Below are 13,649 nucleotides of genomic sequence, written 5' to 3' on the forward strand. Positions count from 1 at the left end.
TGTGAACACAGGCCAGCGGGCCGTGATCCCAGACTGAGCCGGGGAACCCAGCACCCTTCACACACACACACACACCCCTGTTCCACCTCAGAGCTCCAGGAAACCCACTTCCTAGCCCTTCACCGCGCAGTCTACCTGGTGACCAGGGTGGAGCCACCGCTACTCCACGCCCTGGGAAGCCGAGGCCTCTTCTCCACCTCCAGGTCCAAGGCAACAGGCCAGGGCGGAGCCCAGCTCCCCACCCTGTGACTCTCCAAGAAGCTCCAGGCTGTCGGTCGGGGGGCCTTTGGCCCCAGACAACTTGCCCCCATGCACAGGCCCAGGCCGACGGACAAGCCCTGGGGGCACGAGCAGGTGAGCTGTACACCTGTCCTGTACTGACCCCGAGCACAGGCTGGTCCTCGAGGCCTGCTGTGACCAGCTCAGCCAACACACAGGCACTTTCCCCTGTTCCCAGAGTCACCTGCCCCAGCCCCGCCCCACCTGCAGAGCTCTCCCCGGAGGCCTCCCGGACCCCCTTCCAGACCCCTGTTCCCATGGCAGAACCAGCGGGGGAGAAAGTAAGTCTTCTCAACCCCTCCTCGCCCTGCCTCACCCCCCTCCCGGCGCCATGGGCAGAGCCTCAGATGTGGGGGCACAGAGACAGGATCCCAGGAGGGACTTCCAGGGAGCTTTGAACAGCTCCAAACCCAGCAGACGTGGAGGGAGAGCCCTCATGCATGCCCTGGAGTTCAGACCACGAATGGGACGAGTGGGCTAGTGGGCTGCAGGATCTGCCATTCCCTTCCCACTTGCCTCAGGGAATCCAAGAGCAGCTGGCAGGGAGAGCCATTCTGTGCTGGCAGGGAGAGCCCTTCTGTCTCCCTCTGGGGACCCCAGCCCCCAGACCCTCTCTCGTTATCACAGCCTCCCCCCGCTCCTGGATCACCGTCCCAGGATCTAGGCGTCGGCTGCTCCAGACCAGGACGCAGAAACCCCGTGCAGGCTTTGAGTGAAGCTGTGTTCACTGCAACAGGCTGCCTGCTCCTCGCAGACCCTGTCACTCCTCCCAGTCGCTCCTTTATTGCTCAGGCACCCAAGTCGCCCTACAGGCTGTGGCTGTCCCCTCCCGCACGCTGCACCCAGCTCTGAGCTCAGAGGAAAGGTGCCCAACAAAGCCTTCTCGGCGGGGGGAGGCCGAGCTGGTCTGCCACCCTGCTCCCCGCAGACAACCCCTCCAGGTGACCTGGCCTCTGCACAGAACCTGCACCGGGGCTCAGTCCTCACACAAACCCTGGGGACACAGGGTCCAGGAGCCCACCCACAGGTGGGGTGGGGGAGGAGGAAGATGGGGAGACGCGAGAACAGCAAGACTCTCTTGGGGTATCCATGGGTACAGGCCCTCCTGCTACCCCCCCACAAAGGCCCCACTTTCCCCACACCCCCCCGCAGTCCACCCAGCAGTATCAGTCCCCACCAAGCCTGTCCTTCCAGCCTTCCCCACTCACCCACGCCCCGCCCAGCGGGCCGCGCCAGCCACAGTGAGCCCGGAATGAATGGAATGTCCTGGGGCCCAGGGAGGGGGGGAGGAGGAGGAGTGCGTGGGCGGGGCTGCAGCTGGGGCCGCCCAACAGGCGCCCAGGCCCCTGGGCGGGTCTCTACCACAGGGCTAGGCCTGGAGCCCAGGCCAGACAGACAGGGGGACCCTGTGGGCCCCCTTCAGACAATGCTCTCACCCCTGGCAGAAAGATCCAGGCGGCTCCCCCTGCGCCTCTCCTGACTGATGTCAACAGACACCCCTGGGGCAGGCACACCCTGGGTGCTCAGTAAATATCATGTGTGACTAGATCCTGCCACTGACAGCAGCACTGGCCAGACACCCCCACACTGCCCAGGGCTGGCAGAGGGACCCCAGGGGTGGCAGGAGGGAGGGCCTGTGTGTCCACAGGAGGCTCCCGTCTACTTCCTGGACAAATAGGCCTCAGGTGACCTGCCTGCCAGCCTAGGAGCAAAGGGCGATCCACCTGCCGACTAGCAAAACCCTGGCCAGCCGGGCGGCAGGCGCCAGGGACAGCCGGCTGAGCTTCCTGCCTCTGGAGTTCCTGGAACAGGAGGGCGGGCAGGCGGCAGGCACTTCCTGTTTTGAAGTCAGTCCCAGGACCCCCACTTACCGGGCTGGTGGGGGATTTCCTCGAGGCCTCCTTCCTGGCTGAAGTTTGGGGGTGCACGTCCGAGAAGCCACACAAACTGCGGCTGCTGGCCCGGAGAGCTGTACAGGCGCCCTGCCCCCAGCCGAATCCCAGCCGTGCTGTTCCCGGAGCCCAGTGCCACAGTGCCCGTCCCACCTGAGCAAACCTGGCCTCCAGGGAACCAGGGGCCTCAGAATGGCCCCCCCAGTATAGGGAGGCTCCCCACGCCCATCCCAGGGTCACCATGAGCCTGCTCTGGGCACAGGCAGAGCTGTGCACCCCGTGCCCTAGCCCTGGGAGCTCTCCTCCCTCCATCTGGCCATCTGTCCTTCCCTCAGGGCCAGGCTGTGGGAGGGGCTGCAGGGGGATGTGTGTCGTCACAACCCCGCCGGACACAGCCCCAAGGACACCACAAGGGGGTGGTTCAAGACACCTGGAGCCTTGCCATCCACACAGCCCCCGCCACCCACTGCCTTCCCCTGGGCCGAGCGGCCCTACTCACCAAGGCTCCAGTGGTCCGGGGTCAGTCTCTGCTCCAAGCCAGCATCAAGACTCTCTAGGAGGCAAAGGAGAGACAGGAGTCAAGGCAGCAGCCTGGCCTGTGTCCACTTGGGTCCCTGCATCCTCTACCCCACTGCCAGTGCAGCCCCTCCCCCCGACAGCTCCAGCCCCCAGGCCTGGCACCCCCAGTCTGCTCGGGGTCAAGGACTGCCTCTTTTTGCTCTAAGTAGATTGGTAGTAGGCATGTGTATCATGCTGATTGAGATGAGAAAACCAATCACACCCCGACCCTGTAGTGCTACTTACTAGCTGTGTGACCTTGGTCAAGTTACTGGACTTCAAGGTGCCTCATTTTCCAATCTGTGAAATGGAGACAGTGACAGGGAGCGCCCATCAGATAAGCAAGAACCAAGTGAACCAGCTCCCAGGGGCTACACTGTAGCGCTCCTCCGGGCTTGGCTTGCCACTGTATCCTTTCACCACATCCTCTGGCTCCCTAACCCCCAGCCCTGCCCAGGAGGCGCAGACCAAGGGTACCTTGGGGCAGGGTCTTTGAGCCACATTTTTACTACAAAGCCCTGCACCAGAGGACACCGTGGAAAACGGCAGAGCCCAGACCTGCTGTGGTGCGAACTCCACATTGTCCACTGAGGTATAGTCACTGCTGACAGCCCTCCATGGAAACTGAAAGCAGGGGCCAATCTTGGGGGCAAAGTAACTTTCACTGCCATTTAACAACAACAAAAGAAAACCCTCGAGAACATATTCCCATATCACCACCAGTCTGAACTAGGAGAGCTGTGCCCCGTTGGCTCCGTCTCAGGATGTGGCCTTCCAGGCTCTTGGCAACACCCCCTCCCCATAGGTCAGCCCCGGAATCCTGCTCCTGCAAGGGGTCCTCCTCAGGTCCACTCCCAGCCAGGTCAGCCAGCAAACTGCCTCCAGCACCCCTGCTCCAGGCCCAGCCCAACACTCCTCCTCCTGGATCCGCCTCCATGTGCCCTGTGCGACCCCCCCCCCCCACTGTCCCTACCTGCTCACACCCCTGGACAGCGGGACCCAGGGTGGGGGTGGGGCACACAGGAAACTTGGGCAGCACCTCTGGTGGGGTGGTGGGAATGTCCCTCTGTCCTCAGCCCTGGCTGAGCAGGGAAGGGTTAACCTGCCCAAGGGGCTCGGAGCTGCCAGTGCCAAGGGTTTGGGGAGAGAGTGTCCTTTTGCCCCACACTCAACACAGCCTTTGTGGAAGGAGAACCGTGAAACACAGGGGCCTGTTTCCGAGGCACGGGTTCCTGGGACGGCCCGGTCTCCAGGCCGTGCTGGCTCTGTGCAGCCCCACCAGCCCCCCATGTCTCCTCCGGGGAGATCTTCAGTTCCCAGCAAGCAGCCCTCCACTGGCCCAGGAGCCCAGAGGTGAATCCAGTGAAGCTGGCTTCCCAGTGAACGCTCGGCCTGCGCCTCCAGCCCCCAGCCTCCCAGCCAGGCGGACACAGTGACTGCAGGGCCTGCCACCCGGCACTGTGGAAGGTGGGTGGGGCCAGCTCCCGCCTGCCCCTGCCCTGGCCTCCAGAGGCTGTGGACTTTCCCCCCAGTATCAGACTCCTCAGAGCCAACACTTCCTGGAGCCCGGGACCTGGACTGGTCCCCACTCCCCAGCCGCCTGCCTGCCAGCCCTGCCCTGCCCCCAGCACCAGGGTCTGCCTCCTGCTCCCCAAGACCCCAGTGCAGACTCCTGTGCTGGGTACCCAAGGCCCAAGTCCCCACTGGAGTGACCAACACTGCTGCACACAGGGAGTAGCAACGGCCTGCTCTGTCAGTTCCTAGCTGGGGCTGTGGGTGACCCTGCCAGGCTGCCCTGTGCCTCAGCTTCCCCACGGAGAGCCAAGCCAGTGAGAGGACACACTCACCGCCACTCTGCCTGCTCAAAGGAGGGATCGCGAGCATCACAGAGCAATCGCGCCCACTCCTCCCGTCCCCTAGAGAACTCCTGCCTGTGCTTCAGAACACGACACCGCCCCCCACCCGAGCCCAGTGAACCAGGAAGGTGTGATGGCCTTGAGGCCGGTCCTGTGACCAACACAGCACAAGTGTTTCCTGCCCAGCCAGGGCTGGGGTGGCCCTGGCCTCTCCTGCCCACCCCAGGCCCAGCGGGGGGCAGCGGGAGCCCCTGGCCTTGGGGACTCTGAGACTGCCCTGGCCAGAAGCTGAGCCCTGCCCATTCCCTCCCCTGCCCTCAGGAAATGGCAAACCAAAAGCATCTAATTGAGGTACCTCAGTTATGAGCACCCCCATCCGTGGGTGGGCCTCGGTCCTGGGGAGCCCCTTCCCTGTATCTCAGAGAAGCAGGACTTGGGGCTCCCAGTAAACCACTGCAAAGCAGGAGAGCCCCAGGCAGACCCAGTGCAGAAAGGGGTGCCGGCTGCCAGGACTCAGGCCCAGGCCTGTCCCTGCGTCGGTGGAGGGAGGGCTCCAGCACTTGGCGGGGCCCTCTCAGGGTCAAAGGACAGAAGAGGGTCCCCAGGCACCACACCAGGGGCCTCAGAGGCAGGGCTGTCCGCGGCCAGGAGGAGGAGCACAAAACCTGCCCAGTGCGGAGCCAAAGCAGGAACACAACAGAGCCTCCAGCGCGTCCAAAACAAGCCCGGAGCGCACCGAGCCCCCTCCCTCGCCGTCGCGGTCTCTTGGGGACACCGCGCGGTGACGGCCACGCACACAGCCCGGCCCAGAGGCCGCGGGAGCAGAGCTCAGGCCAGAAGGCCGCCAGAGCTTGGGCCGGGAGGGCCGCCCTCCCGCCGCTCCCAGATAGCAGAGCCCCCTGCGCGGACCTGGGCCGGGCACCCGGGGCCCTGGTGCAGAGCCACCACCACCCCCCGCCCCCGCCCCGCTGCTCCTGGATGCCGGGAGTGTGGGGCAAGGGGGTCTCCCACGCCGCCCCCCACCACGCGCCCGCTGCCCGCCCCCTCCCTGGGGGTCCCCGCAACCTGGGCGCACACCTGGGCGGGGCAAGGAGACTCACTCGGCTCTCCAGGCCCGGGGTCCCCAGGCCACGCCGGGAGGGTCCCTGACCCCGGTAACAATGACGGCGGCGGAGGCGGTCACGTGACGCGGGGAGACCTCCCCTCGGGAGCGCTCACCTGGTGTCAGCCGCGGGAGCGTGGCCGGCCACTCCCGCGGTCCTCCCCGCCCAGAACGGGGCGAGGCGCAGGGCGGCTCCGCCCCCGCCTCAGGGTAGGTGCCGGGGGCTCTTCCCACAGCCCCGCCCCACAGCCCCGCTAGCCAGAGCCTGCGGACACGCGCCCTCCCTCCCCGGCCCTGGCTCCTGCCAGGCCCCAGACGGACCGGGTCAGGGCCCCGACACCGACCTAGGGGCAAAGGTGGGGCGCGGGGCTCCAGGGATGGCTGACGTCAGCCTCAGCGGCTCCCTCCCCATCAGCCCCTGCCTAGGGGTCACCGCATGTAAAGCCCTCCCTGATGGGTGGCAGGGATGAGGTTACCAGCCCAGGACCCTGGCTGTGCTCAGAGAAGCCCCAAGGCTTCCCCAGCCACTGGACTTCAGGACTCCAGGCTCAGGTCCTCCTCCCTCCTGCCGGCCCCCACGGGTCCACCTCTTACAGCCACACAGTGACCAGGGTCCCTGCACCTAGCCCTGACCTTCAGGTGCCTGAGTCTGCCCTGGCCCCTCCCTCCCCAGTGCTAACTGCAGCCTCTGCAGCTGGGGTCCCCACAGTGTCCTCCCATCCTAGCCTCCCCTGGGATATCCAGAGCGCAAGGTGGCGCCCCCTCCCCACACGCACCCCAGGCCTGAAGGGCCACTTCCTCTCAGCACCCTCCCCAGGCCCAGCCGCAGTCACACTGTCCTGCCTGCCCCAGGCTGCCGTGGTCTCCCCACTTCCGTCCCTGCCCACACACAGTCCTCTAGATCAAACAGAGCAGCCGCCACCTCCACCCACTGCCCCCACTCCTGGAGGACCCCTGAGTCAGCCGGCCGAGGGGAGCGGGCCTCCAAGGCCCGCGGGGCACAAATGGGTCCTGTTGCCTCGGACGGGGGTCAGCTCATCAGAAGTGTCCGAACAGCTGCCTGGCCACAGAAGAGGCTCCCGTGGGGACTGGGGACTCAGTTACCCGATGCCTTTCCAGCCTGGAGCTGAGGTCTGCACCCGCCCCTGTCCACCACCCCAACTCTGAGCTCCTCACTCCGCTGGCTGGTCACAGGCCAAGTCCTGACTGCTGCTGCTCGCCAGGGCAGCCCGAGGATCATGGAGGCTGCAGCTGGCCCTGAGCCCTCCTCCCCACGCACAGGAGAGGGGGTGGAGTGGGGGAGGAGGGTGAAGGGGGTGAGAGCCAGAGCAAGCGAGGAGCCAGCAAGGCTGTAATCTCCCTGTCAGTCTGTCAGAGCCTGGACCGCCTCTCCCATCACAGCTGAACCCTACAATTAGCTCGGGGCGCAGTGCCACGCCTGTACGCCCGCCACCCTCCCATACGATCCCAGGGAGGAAGGCGCTCCCGGCTGCGATGCTGAGGGGAGAGCCCAGCCAGCTGGGGCCGTCCTCGGGACAGAGAGCCCAAGGGAGACACAGATCCGGCACTCTGGAATCCTCTCAGAGCTGGACACACCTGGAGCTGGGCTGCAAACAGGCTGCCTCAAGCCTCCTGTCCAGACTGAGCCAGGGGCTTGGCAGAGGCGCTGGGCAGGGTCTAGAGTCCAGGCTGAGAGTGAGACGGGGGCAGGGAGGGCCCTGGGAAGTCAGGGCAGTCAGGGGTTTCCCAATGAGGAAATTCTCCAGCTCAGGGTTGGGGCAGGGCGGAAGCAGGAGGTGATACAGTGTGTGGGGTTGGTGACCAGGACTTGGGGGGAAGGGTTTGCCTGGCCTCCCTGCAGCTACTCAGCAAGGAGCCCCCAGCCCTCCTGGAGGCCAGGCCTGGTCCCTCCTTCCACTCAGCTCCAGTAGCAAGGCGCTGGCGGGAGGGAGCTGCTCACGCCAGGCTGTGCAGGGCCATGTAGGCTCTGGGTCCAGGCACTGGACCCCCGGGCTGGCCTGCTTTCCCATCCAGGCATCTCTGTCTGGGTCCTGAGACCCCTCAGAGCAGCCCCTCACAGGAGGCCTGATGCCAAGATGGAGGGGGGAGGCCAGGCCCTCAGATCCCCAACCAGCCTGGGGAGCTCCCCTGAATCTCCCAGGGGGTGGGGGTGGCGGCTGCTGGAGCCCTTCCCTCCCACCACCTGCCCCTCACCCCTGCCAACTGGCCCAGCGCAACTTAAAATAGCTTCTCCCACTTGCTGGCCCTGGTCTTCAATGGGTGAGGCCGGGGCAGGGGGGCCCAAGCTGGGGTCCTCTTCCCCTCTTCCCCAGGGGCAGCTGTCCCCTCCACAGAGGGCACTGGACGGGCCTCAGCAGGGAGGAGAGTTCACAGAGCCCCTGCCTCCTGTCAGTCGCGAACCTTCTCCACGGCCAGGCCCCCAACACACCCCAATCCCACCAAGTGGCGACCCCCATACCGCCCGCCACCTCTGGACCACGCGGGCCACAGCCCCCTCGTTCTCCAAGACAGAGCCACACTGTTGCGTCAGGCTGTCCTCGGACAGCTACGGCCTAGATTCTGAGCTAGAACTCGGGTGAGGGCAGGGCAGGGGTCCCCGGTGAGCACAGGGACAACACACCCCTCTACCACCTGCAGCATGTCCTGCTGCAGCCCCCCACCCCGAGGCCAGGGCGGGGCAGGGGCCCTCCTCCCAGAAGCCCCCGGAGCTGCCTGGGAAGGAGCAGGCCCTCCTGGGGAGAGCACCGGCCCAGCACAGGGCCACACTCGGAGCGCTGCAGCTCCAGCCTCCAGTCTCTTCCTTTCTTGCTCCTGCTGAGGAGGGGGCCCAGTTGGGGCAGAGGGGCCTGGTCTCTGCACCTGGACATGACACGTCCCTGGCCACACTGCCAGGCCGAGGGCAGAGCTGGAGTCCAAGCCTGAGGCTTGCTCCACAATGGGGAACTACAAGGGGGGCCTAGGAAGAGGGTGCGGGCAACAAGTCCGGCCCTGCCCCCAGCCGCCCCGGCCTAGCACACTGGGTCACCAGGCAGCTCAGGCACGAACCCCGCCAGTCCACAGGGACCACCCCCAGAGAAGGCCACCAGCCACAGAGGGGGCAGTGGTGAGCCAGGCTCTGGGTGCGAAGGGAGACTGAGGCACAGAGGCAGGACGAGAGTGACAACAGCTGGGAAACTCTAGTGGGGCCGGCCCTGGGCTCCTCCCTGTGAGCAGACATCACCATGGGGTGGGGCAGCCTGCTCCACCATCCCTGAGTTCCATCTGAGGCCTGAGTCCACAGAATAGTGACAGAGACCCACGGAGGTGAGTGTCCCTGCTGGGGGCAGGACAGCAGGGGTCCCGCAGGTCCCTTCCATCTGTGCCTGACCAAGATAAGGTGGAAGGGCCAGGAAGGCCACTAAGTCGGGGCACAGGGGGCCCTAGGCAGCTGTGAGCAGGGTCCCTGTCTGGTTAGCAGAGGGGGTGGGGAGAGGCAGGAGCCTGTGTCAGGGGATATGAAACCACGGAGGGGAAGAAGGCAGAGGAACCACATGCCCTGGAAAGAAGAGGGGACCGGGGGCCCCTCCCACCCCCTCCATCACAGGTTCTGACCTGCCCGTCTCTGCCCAGAATTAGTCAGAGGCCCCACCCCACACACAAATAGCTGTGACCACACGGGGAGAGACTGTGCCCAGCTTCCCTGTCCCTGCACCCACAGAACAGAGGCTGGAGCGAGGGGCTGCTGCTCCGGGGCCCTCTGAGGCCAGGCCTGGGTTTCAGTGCCCACCAGTTCACCCCCGTCTCCCTGGCCCCCTTCCAAGGCAGCAGCAGGAAAGAGAGGCTTAGCCCTGCAGCCAGGGGGCCAGGGCAGAGACCAGCCTGTGGTGGGAGGGGCTCCCGGCAGCCCGCACAGCCCTGCGCCCCTCAGAGGAGGGGAAGGCACAGCCGCCCCCCACCAGGGCACCCCCTGCCCACTCCAACATCCTCTGCACCCCCGCGGGGCCAGGCCCAGCTGAAGCCCCAGGTTGGTCTAGGTCCTGGGGCCTCTGCCATATGGACACACTGGCAGCTGCAAGCCCACCCAGTGCCTATCCAGTCCTATCCCTTCTGCTCCACTTGCCTGGGCAGGGGGCACGGCAAGTCCCCCGCCTCCTGCACGTGGGCCCCAGCTGCCGGCTCTGCCTCCCCACTGCAGTCCCTTCGTAGCCTGCTAGGCACAGAACCACAGGCACACCCAGGGACGGCCCCAGGGAGCAGCTCACAGCAGGGACCCAGCTGTGGCCTCAGTCTCCCCACCTGTGGGCCGGGTTGACAGGGACCACATGCAAGTACAGCAGTCCACAGACAAGGGCTGGGCTGGGGAGGGCCTCAGTCCCTCAGCTGCCGACCAGCAGACAAGACGGGGGGGGGGGGGGCCCTCCAGCCCGGCAGGCTGTTCCCTTTAACCACAACCCTGCCAAACTCGGGGTGAGAAGAGGAGCAAGGCTCAGGGGCTCTCGAAGCCAGGGCTCCCCTGGCTGAGAGCGCCTTCTGCCCACCGCCTCCCCTGGAGGGGCCTGGGCCCCCTGCAAGGCTGAGCAGGGCCCACCGGAGCTGACACCGGGGCCTTCTCCAATCCAGGGGTGACGCATCGCCTCCTGCCCCACCCCCAGCCGGTCTGAGCAGCCTCAGGAGGGGAGGAGCTGCCCAGACTCGCCCGGTCTCCCTCCAGGGGTTCTCACCCACCGCCCGGAAATGGATCCTTCTCCCACGGCTGCAGGCTGCGGCCTTTCCCTCTCGGGTGGCTGGACACGGCTGGATAATCCAAAATAATTCCATCTTGGCAGGCAGCCGGCGGGGGAGGGGGGCCTCACATTCCAAACTCAGTAACTTCCCTGGCCTCCTGCAGCCGGGAGCCCCCGGCCAGACCTCAGACGGAGGCGGCGTCCGGAGGTATGGCGGGGGTGTGAGCGGAGGTGTGGGAGCTGGCTCGGGCCAGCCAGGCCCACCTGTTTGCTGCTGTCTTCTCCCGGACACTAAAAGCTGACACAGCACGGAGATAGCAGCGAGCTGACCGCCCTCCTCCCCTCCGGGCAGGGGCGGGGCTGCTGTCCAGCCCCCAGGGAAGCATCTGGGCTCGGGGTCTCGAGCTGTCACCTGGAGAGCCCTCCGCACGGGGTGGGGGGGGCACAAGCCAGACTGGAGGAGGGAGTTTCCAGCCTCACCCCCACTTCTGGCTTCTGCCACAGGTCATGGCAGGCACACACAGCCTTCCTTCCTTATCCAAGGAGCTGGGAAAGCTCCAGGGCTCCTGAGGTCAAAGACTCCCATACAGGACAGGCAGGATGCCCCCCCACAGCCAGAGCTCTGCCGAACAGCCTGAGGACAGAGGTGGCGGGAAGGGTCTATCCAGGAGGGCTTCCTGCAGGAGGAGGCATGTGGAGGTGCAGCACCAGTCGGTGAAGGGCAAGGCCAAACCACCGAACACACCCCCACCCGCCAGCCAGGTCTTAGACTTCCTGGGTCCCAGGTGCCCACCCAACGGGAACCACACCAGGAACCGGAGACACCCCGCGGGAAGCAGGCTCAGGCCTGGGAGCTGCGCACACACTGGGTGCGGGTCTCTCCCACTCCCGCACCCCTGCCAAGGCCGGACCGCGGGGAAGCCTGGGCGAAGTCGGCAGTCCGCGAGGGCTGCGCGGGAGGCTGGGCCCGGGGCCCATACACGGCCGGGACCCCCCTCGCTCTGGCGCGGATCTCCGCGCCTGAGGAGGCGGGGGCGTGGGTGGGGCGGAGGATCCGGAACCAGACACGGTCCGGAGCGGCTCCGAGGGACGCGGGCCACCGCGTCCCCGGCCGCCACCTGGAGGCGCGTGGGGCGGGGGCAGCCGCTGCAGCCGCGGGACCCAGACGGCGGCCCAGGCCCCAGCCGCGCTCCGCCGAGCCGCAGCCGCCTCCCGGTCGCGCGCCGGAGCGCGTCGGGCCAGGCGGGGCGGCGCTGACGGCGGAGCCCCCAGCCCAGCTAAGCGGCCCCGCAGGCCCCGGCCCCGAGCTCGTACCTGCACGTCGGCCGCCGAGGCTCGATGGCGCCCGGGCCGCGTTCGCCGCTGCGCTCCGGCCCGCGCGGCTGCCATGGAGACGGGCCTTTGTGTGGCCGAGGAGGGGCCGGAGCGCGCGGGAGCCGCCGGCCCCGCCCCCGACGGGGGAGGGCGAGGGCCGGCGGGGGAGGGGCGGGGGCCGGCGGGGGAGGGGCGGGAGGGGGCGGCGACGGCTGAGCTCGCGGCGCGCCCCGGAGCCCCCAGGCCTGGCGCCCTCGCGCGCGGCCTCGCCGGGAGGTTGGGCGCGGGCTCGGGCCCGCCCTGTCGCTGTCAGGGTCTCCCCCGGCCTAGGCACCACTTCGGGGACGCCCCCTGGGCTCGGCACTAGGGCAGCGCTTCGGCCCCGCCCGCACGAAGGTCCCTAGGGCACCTGCGGGCGCTAACCCACCCCCAGATTGGGCGCAGGCTGGCTGCACTCGGGGCCGCTGGACCTGGCCCCTTTCAGCTGCCCCCAGCCTCTTAGGGCAGAGGACACCTGGGGGCATCCTGGCGGCGCAGCCAGCACCCCACGTCGGCGCCTGGCTGGAGACCCTGCTGCTGAGCGTCCCCTCCGGCTCCCAGGTCGATGCCCCAAGTGCTTGGGCCCCTAACCCCACGCAGAGGTCCCGGCCTCGGGCTTTGGCCTGCCCCTGCCCTGCCCTGCCCTGCTTGCGACCGCTGGAGAGCGAACCAACGGATGGAAAAGCGGTCGCTTTGCCTTTCAAATTAATGAATAAATAAGTGTCAAAAAAACCAACCAACCTATGTCTCCACCTGCTGCCTTCCCGCTCCCCCAGCCCAGCACATCTGGGCCTTCCTGGGCAGCTGGAGACCCAGCGCCGTCCTCCAGGGGCTAGGGGTGGGTGGAAGGAAACCACTCTTCCTGGGGACCTGCCATGCCCCACAGCATCCACACCTTGGTGCCCGTCCCCTCTGGCTCCTGCAGCCCCTCCCCCCAGCTTTGTACAATTCCTCCACCCCTACCCCCCGACCCTGGGGACCTGCCCCCAATCCTGGATCCAGGACTCCCAGAGGCAGACAAAGCCTGGATGAAATCTGATAAGACCCGGCCACTCAGTTCTGGCCTCTCTGCCCTCCGCTGTCCCTGCCCAGACCTTCTCCCCAGTCCTGAACCACAGTCTACACATGGCCACCCTGCCCCAACGGCAAGGGACCCCAAAATTACCAGTGTCTCACCGGGGCTGCCAAGTTTTTATCAAAAAAGGAAGTTAGAAGACAAGCATTGTCACAAAAGGCCATTTTAATACCAAAAGATGTGGGGAGGCCAGCATCCCAGACTCAAAGGCGATCTTTAAATAGCAGGCAGGAAGCTTGAGGGTGAAGAGCGTCCTTCCTGTCCAGCCAGGAGCAGCCCAGCCTCCACTGGAGCCCTCGCCCACCTCGGGGCCACAGCGGCCCCCCACCATTTGGGCCTGGATTCTGCCCACTTACGCCCCCAGCCGCGGGGCTCCTGCAGGGCAGGTCTGCCTCTCTGGAGCCATCTGACTCCCTCCCTCTGGTGTGGGAAGGTGGGGTGGGAGCAGGGCCGTGACCCAGGACAGAGGTTCTGACCTGATCCTGGGAGAACACCAGGGGGCATGTTGGGCACAGGATGGAGCTGGCAGGGGCCCACACCCAGCTGCACCACACCCCTGCCCCTGCCAGTCCAGACTGCTGTGTGCACCCCGAATCTGCAGGCAGGCACCAAGGGAGAGGCATGGGGTCAGCTCCACTTCCTCTTCTTCCTGCCTCAGCCGCGGGATTCTGCCTGGGCAGCTTGCTGACTGTGCCAGTGTCCCTCCCCTCCCCTCGAAATCCTGAGGACTGGCACTGCGGGGAACATGTCCGGCATCAGCCGATCCTCCAAGCAAGATGAGGGCCCTGGGGCTGCTCTGAGGCCACCCTG

General features: G+C 66.6%; 1 protein-coding gene across 9 annotated transcripts in view; it reads right to left on the minus strand.

The window, feature by feature from the left end:
• The window catches only part of PLXNB2 (plexin B2), a 28,252-nt gene extending 16,381 nt beyond the window's left edge, over positions 1 to 11,871 (minus strand). Inside the window, exons 1-3 of one of the 9 annotated variants that reach the window (XM_070053066.1) lie at positions 11,726 to 11,871; positions 2,976 to 3,029; positions 2,671 to 2,724 (exon numbers count right to left, since the gene is read on the minus strand). The gene's annotated coding sequence lies outside the window, so the exon portion shown is untranslated. Of the gene's footprint in view, positions 1 to 2,150; positions 2,493 to 2,670; positions 2,725 to 2,975; positions 3,030 to 5,662; positions 5,815 to 10,412; positions 10,714 to 11,725 lie in introns of those variants that run through there. The other 8 variants (XM_051839204.2, XM_051839205.2, XM_051839203.2 and 5 more) reach the window with 8 other exon arrangements.
• Between the last annotated feature and the right edge of the window lie 1,778 nt (positions 11,872 to 13,649).

Source organism: Oryctolagus cuniculus, chromosome 11 (assembly GCF_964237555.1).
Source record: "Oryctolagus cuniculus chromosome 11, mOryCun1.1, whole genome shotgun sequence".
Taxonomy (NCBI): Eukaryota; Metazoa; Chordata; class Mammalia; order Lagomorpha; family Leporidae; genus Oryctolagus; species Oryctolagus cuniculus.